The sequence below is a fragment of the Lepisosteus oculatus genome, chromosome 19 (genome assembly GCF_040954835.1).
Source record: "Lepisosteus oculatus isolate fLepOcu1 chromosome 19, fLepOcu1.hap2, whole genome shotgun sequence".
Classification (NCBI taxonomy): Eukaryota; Metazoa; Chordata; class Actinopteri; order Semionotiformes; family Lepisosteidae; genus Lepisosteus; species Lepisosteus oculatus.
In genome coordinates, this window is record NC_090714.1 from 15,114,775 (window position 1) to 15,136,737 (window position 21,963).

At 45.0% G+C, this 21,963-nt stretch overlaps 1 long non-coding RNA gene across 2 annotated transcripts in view; it reads left to right on the forward strand.

Annotated features, from left to right (window-relative positions):
* The window catches only part of LOC107079048 (uncharacterized), a 53,892-nt gene extending 43,116 nt beyond the window's left edge, over window positions 1–10,776 (forward strand). For both annotated transcript variants that reach the window (XR_001480040.2, XR_001480039.2), the window contains 2 exons: window positions 5,695–5,852; window positions 9,947–10,776. This is a non-coding gene — a long non-coding RNA (uncharacterized lncRNA). The remainder of the gene's footprint in view (window positions 1–5,694; window positions 5,853–9,946) is intronic.
* Window positions 10,777–21,963: the final 11,187 nt, after the last annotated feature.

Here is a 21,963-nt window from a genome sequence, read left to right on the forward strand (position 1 = left end):
CAGTCACTGTCTAGTGTGACTTATCATATTCCCAGCCCTTATCTGTCCAGGCAGTTAAAAGCTGACCCCTTACAGGTACCTGGTCACAGTCTAATCCATCTCTCTCTCCAGACGGCTCTACTCAGATTTTTTTTTTCTGCTTTTGTTCTGAATTTGCAGCCTGTCTGTATAAAAAACACTTTAAAGTCGTGACTGTTTACTATGTCAATGTAAAGTACAGACTACACAGATGTTATTATTGGTAACATAAGTGTTTTCTGTTAGATTGATTGTTAATTTATGGCCACGGAATGGAATTTATGGAACGGAATTTATTGAGAATGACCACTTGTTTCCAGGGTTCAGAGACTGATGAATGAAGATTTCTGTAAAACATGCAGGATCGTGGATGGTCCCCTGTAATAGAAAATGCAGGGAATATACCCATTTGTGGTCTATAAACATAAACTGCCAAACTGTAGTGGTAACCTTGGATCCATGTGATCAAACAGAATATATAAGGATCTAACATTTATTATAACCATAGGGCATTTGCAGGGTAAAGCATTTTCTATTTAATGATTTAAAAAAAAAAAATTCCAGTGAAATCTGGACTTCCATGCATTTTCAACTGTACACAATAATCTTTTTATTTCTACTGATTTGCTAGGGTTGTATTTTAGTCTGTTGTAAACTCCCCCTCACAGCAAACCAGCTAAGACAAAAGCGAGAGAGTGGAAAAATGAGAAAAAAGTACAATCACAGAGGTGGTGAGACAAAACTCTCGCAGGTCCTTGTTCCCTGTGGTCCACTCCTCCCAGTTTAACAAGTCCCTTGCTCTGTCTGTTTCTCTTCTGTCCATATGCTGGAAGCTGGTTTGCTGTCCGCTATCCCATCCTGCCACTCTGCTTGCTCTTTTTCTCCCTTGGCGTCTCTGGGAAGCATTTGGAGTAAGATAGTGTCTCGAATTGTCAAGATCTATAGGGATCTTTGGAGATACTGGGTTTGGTATGAGCAGAAGAACTGGGACCCCTCAGTGGCCCCACCATCTCTGAAAAGACCTCTATAACTTTAGGTGTGGTGATACTCCCAAGATCAGAGGAAGAGGTCAACGTGCAGGTCCGTAGCTGCTACGATGTGGCGGATGGAATTCATTATAGAAGGAGCTCCCTGCTCCTGTAGGAGAATGCTGCGATGGCCAGTACTCCATGATTCATGAAAGTGGGAGTTTTTATTCTGTCTGAAATTCGCTCTGCCTCAGGAAAGATGGTATTTAGTGAGCGATGTTTATCTTTCCTATTTTTTTTTTTGCAACCGGCTCAGTCTTGGAAGTTAAACACATACATCTCCCGGCACTGGATTGCGTGGGTATCGCTCTTGGTATTACTCTCACGTTCTCTGGACGCATGCCTGATCTACCAGTCTCCCTGAGGGTATTTTCCAATAAAGCCTGAGGGACTTCATTGCAGCCACCCTGGTTCAAATCAAAGGCATAGCGGTGCTGCTTTGTATTCAGAAGCACAAGAAACATATTTTTCAAAGTGGAGTCAAATTCTGCTCAGCGGTTCGGCATGAAAACGGCCTTCGCCGTTCTTCGCCTTGCAAGCCTGTTCCCGAACTCTTCCCGTCAGCAGCTTGCCACCCTTCAAAACTTGTTGCTGTCTGTGTTTATATTTGTGTTTACGTTCAAGGCCCGTGATGGAGTGAGGAATGACATGAAACAGACCGAATGCAACAGAAACCTAAAGTGAAACAAATGTCAGAAAGGATCTGCAGGCAGGGAAACTCAACAACCGCAGCGGCAGAGCAAAAAAGCAGGAACAGCCTGGGGCGGGGGACGTTTGACTGTTTTGGGGGGATTTTGTGTTTTGCGTTCTGTTGTCAGTCTTCATCATTAACGTTTTCATGTTGTTTCCAGCGAGAAACAGTTTCACTCGTGGTGCGTGTTCAGGCGCACCTCAGTGTATTCCCTGCCAACAGTAGACTGCACAGCCTTGTACATCACAAATTTTATTCCCCACCACCCCTTGATGACTCTCGGTCTTGCTTAATCAAAGTTATTTTAGCACAGCTATAAGCTCTAAGGATCTACTTAGTTGAGATAAAAGCCAGTTTAAGAATATACCAATACCTTCAGTCATGCAGAACTGGTATGAAATGTTAGCCTTTTATTGCAGAACAGGAGGACTCTGCGGCAGAGAACACAATTTAATTTTATTACTGGGGTGACACTATAATGAAAGTCTAGAGGGCAAGGAGCAAAACGTACTAAAAAAGAACATAAAATGTAGTTAGCAGTATACTTATACTTTAAAAAAAAGCATCTTTCCAGGCTCACAGTAGTCCACACATGGCTGTTTGTTCTCCATCTGCAGCCTGGGGTCTGTGCACAAAGCAGGTTACAGGCTGTGCATGCTTGTGGCTCTCAGGGCTGGCTCAGGAGACTGCAGCACAGCGCAGCAATGGTCAGGGGAGACATTGGCTTTAAGAGAAATAGCCTCTCTGCCACCTCCCCCAGCCCTGTCAGATACGGTATCTCCCTGACAGCTAGGGTCCCTGCATCTCAGGACACAGCCAGCTGGGCCGGGAACTGTGGTGCTGGAATATGACTACCAGTCTCACCACAGATCAGCACAAGATGGGGTGGCCACCGGGCTGCTGTTCTCATCCCATCCACCTGCACAGAACAGGGCTCCACTGAGAAGCTCCGTATTGTTCGGATCTGGCCAGGACAAGCTGGAGACACAGGCCAGGTGCGAGTGAGTTCAGCAAACCCATAGGCATACAGCACGTGGACAAACCTGCCCCTGGTCAGACAGGGAAGAGGACAGCAGTGTACGAGTGGCTACAGCTCCCAGCTGCAGGCTGTCAGTCAGAGGCTCTCAGTATGATCCTCAAGAGAGAGAAAAGCGTGTTGCTTCCCCACCCAGCTGACAGTTCTCCCTGGCTGTAGGGCCCCAGGTACTGTATGTGACAAGCTGTCAGATGCAGGAGACTCTGAACACTGATGCACCTCCACACAGCTCTGTTCACCAAGGTGCCCCACTGGAGCCACTGGGCTCACAGCTCAAGATACTGCAAGTGTTTTGGAGAAAGCTATTTCTGCACAGAGTGCGTCGCTGCTTAATTTGATTTTGAGGAGAATTCCCAGTGAAAGGCTAATTAAATTAATTTGGGCAAAATAATTGTAGAGAGCATCTAAAATGTAGAGAACACTCTAGAGAGCTTGTGGGGAAAAAAAAACGCATTTCAGCAGTGAAAACAACTCCTTTTTAATTTCTTTCCCATTCCGCAGCCTGTTTTTACACAGGAGTAAAGCAGTGAGTCAGCATGCAAGGGTATCTATGAATTATTTGGGTTATGCAGAAATATGAAGCCCATCATGTTTCACTGGTTTCATATTGGATTAGTTATGAGATATTAAACTAATAGCTGACACCCAATTCTTAGAATATGACAGACCAGAAAATGCATTTAAAAGCCTGCCGGTGTGGCTTCTTCTCGGCTTTCATGGCTGGGTAGTTAGAGCTCAAAACATTTGAACACATTTGAGCATATGTCTGAAAACAGAACGAGCACAGCTTGTTGGAGAAATGTATTTGTAAGACATTCGAACAGTGCTTTCTATTTCTGGGGGGAAAAAAAAATCAATGCTTGCCATTTCTGATTCTACACAAATCCATTCCAGAGAGGCATCCCTTTGAGGGACGCTGTTAAACAGTGTGCTGTGGGTGGCTCACTCTGTACAGCGGGCAGCTTGTGAAGACCGAAGGGAACGAAATGTTCTGTGTGAGATACAGAGTCTTGGTCCGCTGGTGTGGAAATTGTTAGGAGTCCCGTTGTGCTGAAAGCGAGCGAAGGAAAAACTTCTCCGTGGATAACAAAAGAGTTGCTGATAAGAGGCTTTTGTGAGTGGGGTGACTTTTTAGGAGAGTTAAACTTGCAGTACCAGAAGGTTTTGTGGCTAACCACTGAGGTCCAAAGGATTAACCCCAGGCTGAAACCGGGTCCAGTAAGGTTCTCAGCTCACAGGTGTACCGGACACCTACAGTGCTCTGGTGCTGGATCACCGCCTTAGGGAAGTCAGGCCAACTAGACTCGTGGGTAGTTTATCATCCTTCACTAGCATGTCGGGAGGAATGGTTTTGAGCTGTGCATACAGTATATCAGTCTTATGAGGATAACACATGCAGAGAGAACACATGGCCAGGAGCAGAGGGAGAGAGGACAGTGTGGAAGAGGCGTTGGGAGTATCGCAGTGAACGAAACAACTCTACTAATCTGTATTTGTTATCAGGGGGGTCATCTGGTAATGACGCTAGCTAAATTGCCCTCAATGGCGAATGCACTGATGGTGTTCAAACCATTGATCCGGGCTTTATACAGACAGCAGTACACTAATGATATTCACAGAGGCCAAGATGCTGTCTTCGATAACCTTGTCCCGTGAGGGACTTTTTAGTTGTTGCTGTTTTTAATTATCTAAAAGCTTTGATATCTAGATCTGCTGCTGGAGACCAAAGCGTCTGCTTGCCTCAGAGAAAGAAAAAAAAACGGCAAACCGATTTGAACCACACACAAGATGTGCAGCAGGGAGCATTTTACCATAGCGAAAATAAACGTCGGAAAAGGAAATAATGCCACCTGGGACTTTTAAGCATAATAAAAAAAAAAAACGAGCCGAAATTGAGTCTAAACAGCGGTGTGGAAAATTGAAAGGGCTGCCGTGGTAACCACACTTTCAGAATGCGTGGCTGTGTGTGCTATTCCCTACTGTGCGTGCTCAGGTATATTTAAAACATCATAGCGTCGGCCCTCCTGTCTGAATGTCAATGGCGGCTGGTTCTCCTGCATGAAAAGGCCCAGGACTGGCTCCTCTGGGTGGAGGGAAGTGAGTTTGTGCAGTTTGTGCTCCTGACAGTTCCTCCGGCTCTCCCTGGACATGTGGAGCTCTGTAGCTCTGTCGAACAAGCGCGGGTGTCAGAGTCTTTAGGAGCCGGGGTTGCTTTTCACATCTTCCCTTTTGACCTCAACGGCCTCTCCATTCCCTGATATCTGCAGCTGTAAGCAGGTTGCCTGTTCTCTGTGGCACAGGGCTGGGATTTGGGGAAGGCCTATTGGCATTCTGGTTACAGTGACTAGTGGTGTGCAGAGAATTTCAAACCCTCCCCAGAAACCTCCAGACCATTTGATGAATCAATTGCTCCAGCCTCGTTATTCCTGTCACTTAACACGCCAGAACCTACTGTACCTCGCGCCGCTTATTTAAAAGGCTCCCCTGTGCGCCAGCCCTCCGAGCTTCACCTTTCCATTGATCTCGGGTTCAGTAGCACTTTGTTTTAGTCACAATTAGACATGTGTTGAGCATGCGTTTCTGTCTGGCTTCACTTAATCAGCTCCTGCATATCTACCAGGGAAATCCGCTGTCAGGCACTTTGTTTCAGTGCAGACGAGGCGCTAATTAAATGCTGTTTGCTTATTCCCACATGGGGTTATTGTTGCGCTTTTCGTATCATAATAAAGCACACCTGTTTTCATTCACAGCTCCTTCCATTGCATGTCGGCTAGGAAACTGCAGGCTTTTGCTTACACGTGCAGACCCTCAGGACGTATTCAATTCATCTAATTTATTAAAGACAAAATCCATATCCTGTATATAACAAAAAATAAATCGGAAACCCCTTCTTCCGTCTCTTTTCTGTGTCTGTAATGCAGTTCCAGGCAGTTGCTTGCTGCTTGGCGGCGACAGCAGGGCCCCAGCTAGGTGACAGCAGGGACGTGGGGAGACCGGTGCCAGGGCTGACCGGACTGGGCTGGAGTGGGGAATTAGCAGACTAGGCGGGCAGCCACCGCAGCATGCAGTATCTGTGCAGGTAACGAGATCGATATCGACGCCGGAGTCACTCGACAGATCTGTGGCTAATGAGGTGTAAAGATTTGTACACCTCAGCCAGGTGCCTGAAATGGGAAAGTGGAGTCCTGTAATGTGATATCTGTGCCAATTCTGCCTCGGGACGTCTCTCTCTCCGTTGCCTGTTCAATAGGCAGTGGTGAACTATCCACATTAGAGGCTTATTTTAAAATGGCAAGTAAAGCACAACCTACCTTATTATATCTGCTATTTATTGAGCACTCCTGCAGATGTATTGACATATTTCCCAAACCTGGGCCCTAAATTCAAATAAGTGGATTGTTTTTCACCCAATATTCTGAATGTTTTTTTGTACTTAACTGTGTCACAAATTCCAGCCCAAAGGGGATAATGAAGGAGAGCATGTCCTTCTTGGTCAATCAACACCCCACTGGTTAGTTCCAGGTAGAGCACATGGACCTGTTCACTATTATTTATCTGGAATAGAAAATCATTTCTCTTTTTAGTGCGCCTGCCCTTCCCCCAACATACAGACACCAGTAGTTAATCACAGACCCACCATGTGAAACACTGTTGAGCCCCACAGCAGAACCAGTGTCAGATAGAAGGGTGTTCTCAAACATAACGTCAATATTAGTGTTGACAAGCAACACTGTGCCGTAGGAGGGTCCATTCTTTGGAAGTTCTGGCAAACCAACGTCCTGTTGATGTGGTTGTTAGAGATCCAAAGAAACCTACGTGAGAGTAGAGGTGTTAAATCACAGGCGTCCCAGAGGTTCCCCCTTCAATTCAAGGGATCAGCTGAGCAGTGGGACTGCTGGTGCGGAATGGCTGTACGTCACCCAGGTGGGGCTGCGCTCCAGTGATGGATGAAGAGAGTGCCCCTCCTCTCTGGGAAGTGTTTTGGGATCCTTTGAGACCAAACACTCTGTATAAATGCAAAGTATTACTGTTAAGGGAGCATCAGAGACAATTTTAGGATAATGAAAGAAAGATGCTCCTTTTAAACCTTTGATTTAACTTACTCTGCAGTACATGCCCATTCAGACATTTTCCCCCCAACATACTATTATTGTCAAGAAAAATATATATCACTATATATGATAATATATTCATGCCTCCTAACCCTGTACAGGGCTTGTCTTCAGAGGCCGCCTGACTGTCAGACTCACTGTGTCTGTGCTGTCTCTCTGTCACTCTTCCCTCCTGTCTCTCTGGGGACCAGGCTACTCGTCTCACTGTCTAGGGCTGCTTACTCAGGTTTTGCCGTCTGTAAGGAGATGCAGTTCGGGTCTGTAACTCAATGCCGGGGACATATTGAAAGTAATTAAAAATGACACACACACACACATCCCACAGACACACAAATAACCAAATCAATCACATGTGAAAAAGATACTTTTTTTTCTGTCAGCTCTACTCCTGCTCCTAGATGAAAAGGCTTCCCTCCAGTCCTCGAGACCTGAGACGGCTCAGGCTCAGTCTTTCCACTTTTGCTCTTAGCTAATAGCAGAACTAAGTATTGGCCCCAGTTTAACTCTTCCCAAAGAGGATTTACAGCGATCTTCAAACGGTGTGCTAGCCCGTGAGCCTGTGGCACTCGCATCGAACTCCCAAGCTTAGACAGCGGGGAGTCTCGTGGCTTTGTGCATTACACTCCACCTGTTTGCCCTTTTACAACACCGTAGGGACTTCAAAATCAAATACGCGTGGTCAGACACATACAAGGTCAATCCCACTCTCACAGACACGCCTCCCTCTCTTTCCTTCCGTGCAACCAGGGCCACACTGAGGGCCCCGGGGCCACCAGGGGGCCCCCCTCAATGTGCAGCGCAACATTATTTTTTTAATGTGGCACGGGCAAACAATTCCCTCCAGTGGCTCTTCCTGTTGCTGGTGTGCCGATCCACGCTATAACTGTAAGATGTGTGAGTTAGAAAGAATAACATCAGCTGTTACCAGCTGTGAATGTGAGTGCAGCGGGTTATTTCACTGTCGATGTAGGAAGTGACTCTCGTCTTCGTCGGAAGACGGTGTAAAGAGGAGGTTTAGCTGCTGCCACAACGTTTGCTGTTTATTTAATTTTCGTGGAAGCGGTAAATGTGGTGGTGATCACTTTGAGTAATCTTTCATTATATCTAACAGGTAGTTAAATAATTACAAGTGACCTTTGACTTGCGTCGCAAACTCTGTTGTAGTGGTTTAAAAATGAAAACTGTGCAGTTGCGAATGATAAAGGAAGAGCAGAAAAGAGGAGGAGGATAAGTGATCTCGAAAATCAAGTCACTGTAACAAAGCCTTTGCATTTCATTTGGTTCTAAGTCTGAAAGATCATTGTAACCAGTGAATGGTAAACAAGGTTAATTCTTAATTCAAGGTTGATTCAGGGCAATTCTGTGCACATTTTCCAGCTAGACATTTGAGGTGTTTTCACTAGAAGTAGTCATGTTTCATGTTCTTGCTTTCAACGTTGAACGTTGCTTTCAACGTTGTGAAATGTGTGCTTCTTGTTCTTGTTTGCAAGCTGTTTTTGTATGCGCTCTTTGAAGCTGGTTAAGAAAGGGCGTCCAATTATATAATTCATTTCTTTAATTGTTCTAAATAGTAAACTAGGTTTGGGGTGGGAGCTGATAATAGCAGTGTGATCCTGCCTGGGGCCCCCGAAACTCTAGGGTTGGCCCGGAGTGCCACCATGCGCTCGCGACCCGCCTTGCTCACCGCCTGCTGTCCCAGAGATCGCGGAAAGCATGTGAGGGTCACGCACACGCTCAGACACTCACAAACAATGGCTGAGTCCGTGCATCTCCCACCACTTCCTCCCAGCCCAGAGGTTAAACAAACAGCACTTACAGTATCATCCGCAGGCACGCAGACCTGTCCTATTTTTCTCCGCCATCAGAGCCGCAACTGTCGCCGCGTCGCCCCCCCTTCTCAGTAGCCCTCGCAGAGAAGGACTCCCTCTGTCGCAGGCCTCTGCAGACTGCATTAGCTCTCCCAGCTGCTCCACTGGTTTCACACTACATTTCCCCTCAATCGTTTAACACGCTATTGAGTCTCGGAGAGAGTTGTCCGCACGAGCTGGTAATTTGATTTTGAGTGATGTTTGTGTCATTACATCGCTTCAAAGTCAGCAGCAACAACATATTAATAAGATGCATTTAGACTTGTACTCCAAAAGTTGCTGAGACAAAGCCTGCCGCCGCTGCCTGTCACAGGCCCGCCTGTCACATGCGCGTCCCACTGCTGACTGAGGATAAAGCTAGGACACCCTCCTCCACAGCTCGCTGGGAAAAGCGCTTGGAGGGAGCTGTTACAGGCGAGAAAAGACATATTCATGTAAATGAAAGCTGCTGCCCGGCTGGTTTAGTTTCTATTTAGGAGTCTGTGCACCACAGGTTTGGCGGACGGCTTTCTGGAGTCTCATTTTCAAATTGCCATCTGAAAAAGAAAGCAAATTCTGTGGCGAGGCCAACGACAGGGAAGGGAGAGATGTTAGCTTCGAACGCGGAGATCTCGCGGCCTCCCTGAGTGGCTCAACTGGTCCAAGTGCAGGTCGGGCAGTACGGTGAAGGGTTCGGTCCTGGGGTCACATTACCAGCCAACTGTGACTGGGATTCACCACGCAGCAGCTTCTGCCCACTTGGGGATACCTGGTCACAGTGTGTGGGAAGGGATTCATCATTCACACCACAGACGCTACACCATGGCTTCTGTTCTTTACTTGTTGAGATACAGTTTTGCCTTTAGTTTTATTAGGAGGCCCTTACCAATCATGGCCTCCTAATAATCCCCATCTATGAATTGGCTTCATTACTCTCTGCTCTCCTCCCCGCTGATAGCTGGTGTGTGGGGAGCGTTCTGGCGCACTATGGCTGCCGTCGCATCATCCAGGTGGGGCTGCACATTGCTGGTGGTGAAGGGGAGACCCCATTACCTGTAAAGCGCTTTGAGTGGAGTGTCCAGAAAAGGGCTATATAAGTGTAAGCAATTATTATTATCATTATTATTTAGGTAGGAGTTCTGTGATTTACTGACTTTGCCTCTCTCACTCTCCCTCATTTTGCAAACTGGGGAGCTGCTGGGCTGGTCGTGAAGATTCAGATGCCATCCCACAAGGCGTACAGACCAACAGAAAGGCTCATCTGCCTGTCCACGTACAGGCAGAACTGTGTGTGCAAGACTCATTGCGGTCAGTGGGTCCCGATCATCCGGTTCCTACTGAACGACCCATTCTTCCTGTATCCCTCATGCTCCCTCCCCCTTCCTGCCCCAGCTGGAGGCCCAGTCTCTCACTCAGAGCCCTGCGTGTGAGAAGACAAGGAGGGCATGTGTGTTCTCAGAACTGCATCCACACAAGTCTGCAGTGGACTCAGGAGGGTCTTCTGAGCCCAGAGGTCAGAGCAGAAGACAGCCCTGAGGTACGGGCGAAAAACAGGCAGCACCCTGAAGACACCACTACATCAATTGCTCTTCTTTTACAAACAAACTTCTTGTCAAGTCATGCACAATAACACAGTCCTGTTTTCTTTTCAGCTGAAAAACAAGGCTCTATGTTTATAAAGGCAATATTCAGGAATTCACTTGTTTTTATTAGATTCAAATTACACCAAATTCTCTCTTCTGGAGAGTACAGCTTTTTATGTAATTATTTGGGCAAAAAAGACATAGTCAAGAATTCGACCGTAGAAACCTAACTGGGTTTTGAACCTGTGTCTCCCCATTCTGATGTGCAGAGGCTGCTTTTATGAAATTTCCCTTTTTCACTGGTATGCTTAAATGAGAGGGAAATATTCAAATGCAGAGGTTTAGAGGCACGCTCTGCCTGGCAGGTTTGTGCTTCAGTGATTTGCTCAACACTGTCAGCTCTGGAATATCCAAGGCTGAAAGCTCCCATGTCTCTCTGGTTTCCAAGCTGAGGTTAGTCAGGTGCAAGAGCCTTGCTGGTTTCCATGGAGATGCTGCGTCCCAGATCAGAGGAGGCACATTCTGAGAGTTCTGGCACCTCAAGTGTCAGAGTTGCCAATTCTGAGCCACTCAGTGCGAGACTGAAGTGTTTTAAAGTAATTCTCGTCAGAAGGAGCACAGAGCCGACTGGTGCGCTCGGTGTTCTCTGGCCTTCACCGTGACGGAACATTGCATAAACAGTCAAATCGATAAGTGCGCCAGGCCTGCATCATGAGGAAACTAGCCATGTTGTGTAAAAAAGGCACAAATCTGGAAAACACAGACAAGTAGAAAATGCAGGGACTTGCTTCCTTTGAGAGAACTCCAAAATGCGGGTAAGCCTTTATCTCAAAGAAAACAGAACCTGTAATATACAGCACAGTATATCCATTGTATCATATGTATATTTCAGGTTATGTACGTTATATAAACTGTATTTATTACAGTGTGAGTAACCTCAAGAAGAATATTCAAGATTAGATCTTGTTAATGTTATTAATCTTACTGGCAAGCTCTAAAAGATTAGATTAGTCAACATTATTGTCTTTATTAGACTCACAGGTGAGAGCTTACGAAATCTAGCTCTTACAAAATCACAGGTCAGAGCTTATTAAACCTCTGCAGGGACGGTTTAGGGTGAAACCACAATGGCAGATCAGCGAGAGCAGTTCAAGCCCAGTGCGTGCGAGTGGGTGCCATGGTGCTGTGAGGAGAGGGAGGGCGTGAGAGGCAGTGGGCAAGCTTCTTCTCTGCCCTCGCTGTGCTCACACACACACACACACAGATAAGGCTGGAGATGCCCGCAATGTGCCCGTCCCACTCCCCAACTGCCAGCTGACTGGCAGCTCACCTCCTCATCTGCTGTGACAGAGCAGGCAGCGATCACTAATTTAATTATGCGTTTACTCCATATGTGACACCACCGCAGTGTAGCTCAGATTGGTCCTCCCCTACTGAATTCCTTAAATCCTGGGGAACCATTTTTTTTTTGTGAGGCACTGTGTATCATACAGCATGGTGAGGGTGTTCTGTTTAGTGGCAGACTAGTATCAGTGCAACAGGTAAACAAAATCAGTGATTCTGGAGCTTTTACACCTGTGAACTCTCTGCTTTGTAGCTGAAAGTCAGATCCAGGAATGCAGAACTTGCTTTGGTTCCACAAAATCGTACCAGTAATGAAGTGGTAGCACAAAATAAAGAGAGAGAGTTTCTTGCTGGTGTAGTCACCCCTGGCCCAGCGTTAGGGTTAGGGTTATTTCGTCCTTGGGTTTTCATGGCAGCGTGTGACAAAATCCACGCGAGTTTGACATCTGACTTTGGGGGAGCTTGTACTCTTTCCTCTCTTTTAAACGTCCATCATTTATGTCCGCCAGCACCAGAGGCCAGGCGAGCTTGACGAGGCACCCCATGCCTGAGTCATCAATTACGGGGAGATAAACGCTGTCTGGCTGATCCCCATGAGTGGAAGAAATTAAATCAAGTGAAGTCGAGAAAGGAACAAGTTCACGACTCAGTGGCACACAAATTCCACCCTTTCCTCCTGTGCTGTCTGCTCCTCATTATAAAAGTTTTCTTTCCTAACTCTTCTGGTAAAAGTTTGGCAATTGATGCACTATGACTACAATCTGATCATCGTGTTATATCATTGTGTCCGTGCCGTTTGTCCAAAAAGCCAGAATTCCTAGCTGCGGTTTCAAAGAGGCAGCAGTTACCCAGGGAAGGTGACAGGATTGTGGGAAAGAGGGGGGTAGGAAGGGAGACAGAGACACATTAGGAACAAAGCCACTGAACAGAAGTTGATCTTCTCACCACTCAGTGCACACAGACCCTGGCTATGACCCCTAACAAGCTGAGTATTGGCATGTGTCTATAAAGAGATTTTCCACATGGGTGGAGTGTGTGCTTCCTGAAAGCATCTATTTGTGGGCATCATATAACTTCTACCCTCACAAAATGGACAACCAATACAGACTTTATAGTCACGGACTTTTCAAATGCACTCCTGCTCTATATCACTCTCCCATAACTGTGTTCCTTGAAGTAGAGACCATCAGTGTGATTTCTGTGTATTACCAAGCCATACATATGCAATACATTAGATTTTGTAATAATTTACTGAAACACTTTTTTCTCCCATTACATAAATTACAACGCATTGGCCGCAATTCCCTGCCAAACAGTACTTGTGAAGTGTGATTTAGGGCCACTGAGGAGTCCAGGGATCTTCAACCCTGCTCCTGAACACCCAGTGCAAGAGGTTTTATACTGTGGGTCTCCATTAAATCATCAGCTTCCAAAGACCAGGAGCAGTGTAACTGTGACCAGTTAAACAGGCGATTTGTTAAATTGTATCTGAAGATCCTACAGCCCTTGAGTATGACAGTTCCCTTAACTGAAAAAATATATGTTGATTCATGGATCAATAACTTACAAGTGTTGCTAAGCTTTCAATACAGGTGACCTCTAAGACTGAACTGGCACTCTCCAGAATGTGGGATGGAAATCCCTGTTCTAGTTTAACATAGTGCAAAACAGCCAGATTGTACCAAACCCACCAACTGCAAAACCCTGCAGAGGTGTCTAAATATCCGCAGTCTGTGTGCACCAGCTTCATGTTGGGGTTTGGCTTAGTTTTGGCTCTTCATTTTGTCTCTGGTTATGCATGGCGGCTGGGGTATATTATTTAATCCATCTACCCTGCCTTGCTGAAAGGAGGAGACTGGGCTGAAAAGGGTGTTTTTCTGTGTCCATCTTCAGTGTCTTTTCATGGTTTTAATACGCCTCGATCTCGGTGGTGGAGCAGCGGTGAGGACAATAAGCCCCCTGGAAAAACACAGCTGTTCTCGTTGCTGTAGCAGCTGGGTGCAATTTTTTCTTAATGAAATTTCAAGGCAGTGGTCGCGTTTCCCTGCTCTTTCTGCGGGCACTGAAGATCTCCTGGAATGTGAGCCTTTACCCAATGACAAAGATACAGACGTTGAGGCAAATGCCTGTCCTGGAGAAAGACAGAACATCTTTGCTCCACAGGTAGATTCATACCAAGTTGGCTGCAAATGTTGAGCACACGTCAAAGATGTAGTAACTGTCTCTCTTATTTCAGTGAGACTAAGCCGTGATCATGAAGCTAAAAAAATAAATCAATATCCACATCTGAATTGATATTTTTTTCTTTAGTTTCCAAACTAGATTCAGATCTAGATTTGTTTTAAACCAGCAGTCTGGAGCCGGCTTGTCCGCAGACATAACTCGGGACAAGACGCTGCCATTCAGATCACATTCCTCAACCGGTGAGCGCCAGACCTGGTTCAGAACAAATTTTAAATCCGAGGAGTTAATATTCTGGTGAGGAACGAGGAACGAATGAATGATTCAGACGGGGAACTGACACAGCTGGGAGGTGTAAGTAGAGCTGATCAGTGCTGAAAGAAGTGCAGCAGGTTTCAGCACTCAGTGTAGTGAGGAGTCCATGAAATGAGCTACTGTAATGTGTACAAGGTAGATCCACAACTGCAGAGGATGGGCGGAATTTCAAGATGGGGCTGTGATGGGATACGACTTGTCTTCTACCATGAAGGTGTCATTTTATAACCTGCCGGCAGACAGACCTGCAGGGAACGGTAGAAGGTCAAGTTTTATAACACGCCGAGTTTCATCTGTTTTTTTTTTCCCCTCTTCGATCTCTCCCTTTTTGTTCTTATTTTGTGATGTGCCGCGAGGTCCCGGGGGAAATCCAGAACAATCTTGTACATCCTCCCTCGCTCAGGTTTCCATGGCGAAACCCAGATGGACTCAGCCTTCGGCAAGCTCCTCTCCAAGTTGTGCGAGTGTCCATGCGTGCTTGGGCGTGCGAGCGTGTTAACAGATAATGGAAGTCTGTGCTGCTCAGTTGAAAGACACGTTTTCTCTTCATTCCCAAGTGTATTTCTATCAGAAGCCATTTATTTGGCTGTGTTTCGTACGCAGGCAGTAAATGCCTGTTTGAATATACTGATGGATTCAATTTGTGATCCTTCTTAAGAGGGCCTACCAGGAAAAACAGAGTCTTCTAATCCCCGTTTCCCACAGAGGGCTCGCTCCAAACTCATTTTTCCAGCGTGGCAGTGTGACTGCGCTGGAGCTCACACCTCTGCTGGAAAAACGTTGAATTATCCCCCCCCCCCCCTTCATCTCCGTGTCTCGTCACGGATGATCGTTGAGGTGCAGAATTATGTAAATGCAGCGAATTGTGAGTCAGCACAGCTATTGTTTGGGATTACATTCCTGTCTGTGTCGCTATCATGTGCGTGGCACCGCTCCTTTATTAATATGCCGAAAAAAGCCCAGTGAGGCACCTGGAAATACATCGCAGCTCATAGATCCTCCTGTCACATCCTCGGGAATGTTTTCTCAGCAGATAGCGCTGGTTCAGCTCAGAGAGCTCGTACTAATACCTTCTTTGCAGTCAGCCATAACTGCAATAACAAGCTGACAATGGGAGAATGGTTTTTGAACCTTACTAACTTTGCGGGGTTTTTCGTCATTGTAATGGACACAAGGAAACAGCAGTTTCATTTTTAGTTATATCACCGCAAGGCTCGGGAGGACACAGAAGGAGACATAAGAGCAGTTTTAAACAAGAGGGGGGCCTTTAGTTCTGTCTAGCCCCTTTGGTAGTTAGTAGCTAAGTGATCCCAGGGTCTCAGTCAGCCGTTTCTTGAAAGAAGCCCAACGAACGCGTGTCTCTCCTGTGACGCTAAGCTCTCATGACTGACTCTACCATCTTCAAACATTAAAGCACAGGATATTGACAGCTTTGACACTGCCTGGTTTAGGCCTGTACTAGCCCTTGTTCCAGGCAGAGGGCCAGATTGCCTGTGCTGTATCTTCCTTTTGCGAACGTCATAAGGAGGGACGATTCAGGTTGTCTGACAAATGAGTGCGGATGGGACTTTCTTGATGCATGACCTGCACATGTATCTGTCACTCTCTCAGTCCAGCTGTGCGTGTATCTACCTTTATCACTTCATGTGACCCCTTCAGCGGTCTCTGAAACTGTCCTCAGCGATCCTGCTGGATGTCACTGCATTTCCGCAGTGTGAAAAAGAAACTGCTGCTTTAAGCTTAGTAGAGCTCCGATCAAATACAAAAGAGCTGGGAATGGCATCACTTCCAGTCAATCTATAGACATGGTTTAAAGAGCCAATATCCACCAATGATACTACACAATTTAATTACCCTGCCAAGAGTAACCCTCATAGATGCTGTTACAATATATGCTTTTGTGGTATATGCATTCAGTTGAATGTTGTCACATTTCTTCAAAGAATTTGAAGGAAAAATACAAAACCATTTCTATTAACTGCGTGAAATCTGCATATTGGTCGAAAACAAGAACTTGGTCCTTTCTTTAGGTTTGAACACACCCATTAATTACACATAAACACACAGACAAAAGAAAATGAATGGGTGGCAGAAGAGAGGAGACTTTTTCACCCTTCTTACTCGCCTGAGAGTCTCTGGCGGCTGTCCGACTGAAGTCATCATGAGATCGCTGTGAGGCTGCCCCTGTGGTGGCACTATAAAAAGCCTAGCAGCGGTGTGAGGTTTGCTCACGGGGCTTCATGCCTGCATGCGAAGAGCTGGAACTGGAAATGTGTTTGCTCTGGACAGGACATCACAGTCTCCTAAAAGAGGCACGGGAGAGGACGGAGTGACAACACCCATGTCCCCCTGTCTTACACCTGCCTGTTTGACTCTTCAATCAAAATAGATGCGCAAAGCCGCATAAATGCTGGTGTCACTTACAACAGTGCAGCCCTGAATGACACTAAACGTGAGAAATGTGTAGAAATAGCCTTCATTCTTTTTCTTTTTTTTTGCAGCTGTGGTGCAAAATCCGTAACAATCTTAATAAACTCTTGGAATCTAAACTCTGGATACATAAAGGGTGGAGTCGTGCATGTCTAGTCAGAGCCCCATGAAGCAGGCCACTGGAGGAGAGGAAAAGCTGGTGTTATACCCCTCCTTGCTCCACGCTGGGGACAGAGCAGGTGGGGAAAAGGGCATTATGTTTCCACAGTGAAGTGCATTAAGCAGGTTGTCTTGATCTGGGCTCGACCGATCCCACTTAAACCCTGACTCGCCACCTCCAGCACAAAGCTGAGGCTTTGCAATGCGCTGCTGCAGCAGCTCCTCTGTGGGCATAGCCCGAGCCTGGCTAGCGTTCGGTTTCCGGAGATTATCAGAAACACAATTAAATCCAGAGAAATTCCACTAGATGCTCAAGACATGCTCACTTTCTGACAAGCTGGCTGGAAAGGAAGAGGATGGATTTCTATGGTTTATAAGAGACTTTATCTAAGGCTTGGTAAATAAATAAAGGAAGAAAGATTAATTTCCTAAATACCACAGCCAAGGAGGGAGAGCCTGTCAGCACCAAGTTTTTAAATGCATTTTACTGCACCTCTGAATACATATTCAAAATGATGGTTATTATTCATCTGGAATTAATTAAAGGCTCCTTTCCAAGGCCATGGAAAAGGCTATGTCTTTTCCTAGTGGTTCTTGCATTGCTCTTACTTTTATAGCTCAGAAGCTGCAGCTGATGTAACATTATGACCACTGTGCTTTGCTTTTTCCCCCGTTTCAAGAAAAATGCATTTGAGAAAACTCTGAAAACTCAGTAATTCAGAGGCCTGCTAAGTAAAAAAGTCAAAACTAAGTAAAATGGAGATATAATAAGGCACTTTTGGCACTCGCATTGCCAATTCAGACAAAAAACCTGATGCACTTGAAAGTGTTTTTTGATGCTTCTGTATTCTGTGTGCAGTGCTGACAACCTTAATGAACGAAGATATCTTTTAACTTTGTAGCTGTGCATTACATTTCCTAAAGCCTCTTTTTTTATGAACAGAAAACACGAAAGCGCAAAATTATGAGCTAAATAGAACTACTGTATGAACAGGAGGAAAAACTTTGTGGAGAAGAGAGTTTAGAAAGTGCCGATAAATATGCAAACTCTCAAAAAATGAGAACAGCCTTTTCACCCATCAGAGCGTGTTTCCATCCTGTAATAAATTCTTCCAGAGTTGACTTAGCAGAGACATAGCCTACTGATATTAAAATATCTGTTTTAATACTACAAAAGGCTTTAGATGGCATATTGTAACTTAACAATATGTTTCGATCATCATCCAAAAACATTCAAAACATATCTCAAACCTAGTTTTCATTCATTCCCCCATGTTCTGGTGATGACCAAAGTTTGAACCAGTTGACTTTTAATTGAAGAAGATAAATTGCTTCACACTAAAGTGGGGTGGGGTGTTATGTACTGTTTGTCTCCTGGGACAGTACCTGCACATTGCTGCCTGCCCAGCTGCAAACTAAAGTCAAAACCATTACGTCCAGGAATTTCTTTGGCTCTGGAAATGAGCTGGTTTAAAGGATTTGCCTGTTCTTTTGAACTTCTCTTTTGAAATTGATTTATTTCTTTCTGACTGTCTGGATTTTTTACTTATCCCTGACAAGACGTAAACATGGTGCAATCGTTTTTTAAAAAGAGTGCTGAAGAATTTTATTTTTAAAACGCTGAAGTAGATCTCCCCTTAATCACATCTGTCTGGCTGAAAGGATGATAGTCTCCAAACCTCAGCCAAAGCAGTTGATGCAAGCTGTGAATTCCAAGTGTCCAAAACACACTTGCCAGTGAGACTCCCTTTTTTGTTGAATGCACAAGTCCTCTTCCAGCACGTACAGTATATAGGACTTCTAAAAGTGATGCACTAGCATTCTCATTTGAACCGTGAAAATGCTGTAGCTCATAATTTTATTCTACAACTAATAAGATGGTCTGGTAACTTACGTTGTACTCAATATGGTTATTATTTATGTCTGCACATCCATAAAATGAGATATCCAGCCAACAGCATGGATATGTCTCAGCGCATTTACTTAAACAGAGTAAATGATAGCTGCCGTATACATATTGTATGTCATACATATTACATTTACTGCCTGTGAGAGACATTTAATTTGCATCACAGTGGATATGTCTGAGGGTATGGATTCAACACCAGCTAGTAATTAACTTACAATAAGAGCTTGACAAGGACTGAAAGTGGAAAGGATGCTCAGCCAATCATGTTCATCTGGTGGCTAGTGTCTTCTTGTTCCAAGGATGCTTTCCAGCTGTTTTTTTTTTAAATTAGCACTTGGTCTTCCAGTGAAATTGGTATACATATTTTGCTGTTTGTGACCTTGGTGGTGAAGTAGATTTATCATGAACCATAGATCAAATAGCAATACGTATTTCCAGTCTCCAGCCGAGGTTGCCTTTGTGTTCATTTAATTCATGAATGAATTGACTACCATTTCATGAGTTCATCAAACATTCTTCGCTTTTAATTCAGTGATCTGGAGTTTGTTTCCAGTGGGGTTCCAGCTCTCCAGGACTGGGCAGACCACTCGTCTGCTCTGTACTCGTGGGATTAGGAAAGCAGAAACCGGCACACTTTATGTGCAGTGCAGCACTGTGCGATTTTAAAACACAAAACTGTGCGGTGCAATTCTCACCTTCGCGGGGGGGGGGGTATTCCACTGGTAACGGATTGTCTTTGATTCCACCATCATCCTTGACTGACACGCAGCAGGGAGTGGGGATGGTACCTGCTCAGGTATCAGACTGCAGATGAGGCAAACGAAGCTAGTGACGAATAAAAACATAATTTCCTTCTACTCAGACGACATATTTCTCAAGCTGTATTACCCTGTTATTTTGGAAATATTAAGGGACAAACTACCAACAGACCTCTGGTTGGTAGTAAAGTGTCTCACTATGTGCCTGGGGTGACTAACAGATAAATCCACTCTAATTAAATTCCTAATTTCCACCTCCTGGTCTGGGGTGCTCTGGTGTTGTCACTCTGTATGATGCTGGACAGAACAATGCAGTTATTTAATACGAGCTGATACATTCTCTCTCACTCTTTGTCTCTGCTATATCACTGCTTGTTGATTTTGTCGCTTAATTTTGGTGTTCCTATTCAAATACAAAATTGTTTTATTAAATGCAATCTGTCTTGGACTGAATACCCTTCAGGTTTGGGTGGGAATTAAGTGTAGCTGTATTCATTAACTCCTTATCCACGGACAACACCACATGAGATGGAAATGTCTTATAACTTCAAGTTCTGCCCTCACTACACTAAGAGTGCATTCACGCTAAGATGCATGAATACGTCATTGGCTGTGCCACACTGATGAATCCTATTAAGGGTGAAACAGCTGGCAGAGTGCAGCTATACCACACTTATGTTTGGTGAAACAGCTGTCTGTAGCTGCTGTGACTCGACATGGGCAAAAAAAAGTCATCTGATAATATGTCAGTTCTGCCTCCATTGGCATTATAATTGGATAAATAGGTAATTACTATTAATATCCATGACTCATTGCACCTAGGTATTCCTTCTTCTCATCCAAACATCTCACAAACCAAAATATTTAGTATGTAAAATGTTTTTGGCTTATGTTTGTTTTCCTAATTCATGTTTGATATCGGGACGCTTGCCTAACAGAAGATGGTGACAGTGATGTGGCGATATGGTGATTTTTCTTATTGTCTGCCTAGTGGCATACTCTAGACATAAAGTGATTCGATAGGGTCTTGAGCAGGTTCATAATTCATCAACTTTGAATTGTGTCTAGAAACATGTTGAGATGCAGGCTAAAAGCTGTTTAGTAAATTTGCATTGTGCAGTCAATCGCTATACTGTTAACAACCCTTCCGTCATGCATATACAGGCGCGTCATGGTTTACACACCCGCAGTCTCCACACCTCAGAAGGCACAAACATGGCACCTAATGAAATGAATATAAAATTTGCGCTTTCTGCGCACCAAAACATTGACTGCGGAGCAAATGAGTGCAAAACTGACGCACAAGCATTGTGGATTACTCACGACACAGGTCCGCTGTGCTTCTGTTACCGTGAAAGGGATTAATTGTCGTGACCCCCTTTCACAAACACGAGGTTTACGGGTCTCCCCTGAGAGAAAGTCTGGCCCAGAGGAGGGGTCTTAAGCGGAAGTCATCACCCCGGAGAACCACCGCGATGGGTCAGAGCGACACTTGGGCTTGTTGAAGAGAGGCGTTGCAGTCGCACTACCGGACGCAGTTAAACTGCGGTGAAAACACCGAAACGCAATTAACTTAACTGAAAATAATAACTTTCTCCCTAAAACTCTTAATAGGAAGCAGTTAGAATATACCCGTAGAGGATCATCGCAAATGGAGCGTTTGCAGAGTTCTTCAAAGTGACGATTTCCGTAATTTTCATGGAACTACAATGCAGGGTTTCTCACAGGTGACTTTTTTTTTGTCGTAAACAAAGGGGGGTCCTGTAGGCGTCCAATCGTGGAAGGCCGGTCATTTTAAAATTCAAATTCTGTCAACACGCTGAGTTTAAATAACCCCCTTTCCCCCCCGAACATATAACATTTGCCATGCATAACTAATCAGTATTCATATTTAAAAACAATCCTGCCTTGACATGCAATTCCTTTTCCAAATCCACCTACTGAAAAGCAAATGAATTCAGCGAAAATACTGATAACTACCGTAGGCCAATGCATTAACTCATTTTATGCTGTGATATATATAAAAAATAGAAAGGCAGCGCAGTTTCTGTTTAGTACTGTATTATTTCAAAGTGGAGTTAACCGTGTTTACAAAAGCCTGCATTTTGCAACAGAACCAGACTATTGATATTGCTAGTCGGAAGACTGGCACGTGTTTAGTTAGCCGACGAAGCAAACAATCGGAGTAAATATTAATGAGTGCATAAATATTTCATGTACAAGATGGGTTGGGTTTCTGTACCAGTGGCTTATTACATAAAATATTTGGCTAAGGCGTAAAACATCACATTGCTCACAGTGGGTGTTATTTTGTATAGCGTCTTTCTGTCGGTTTCACCGTAAAAGCAGGGTGGCACGGTGTCGCATTCACAGGCCACCGCTTTGCTCAAACACCTGAGAAAATAAGGTGGTTACGCTGCGCGTAATAAGTCACACCGACTGATGTCTGGGACTTGCACAGGTACTTCGGCATCGCTAGACTGAGGCTGTGTGCTGGCGGTGCCCATGCGCCAGTGATCCTGATGGCCACTTTTCTTTTCTGCCTTCAGTGC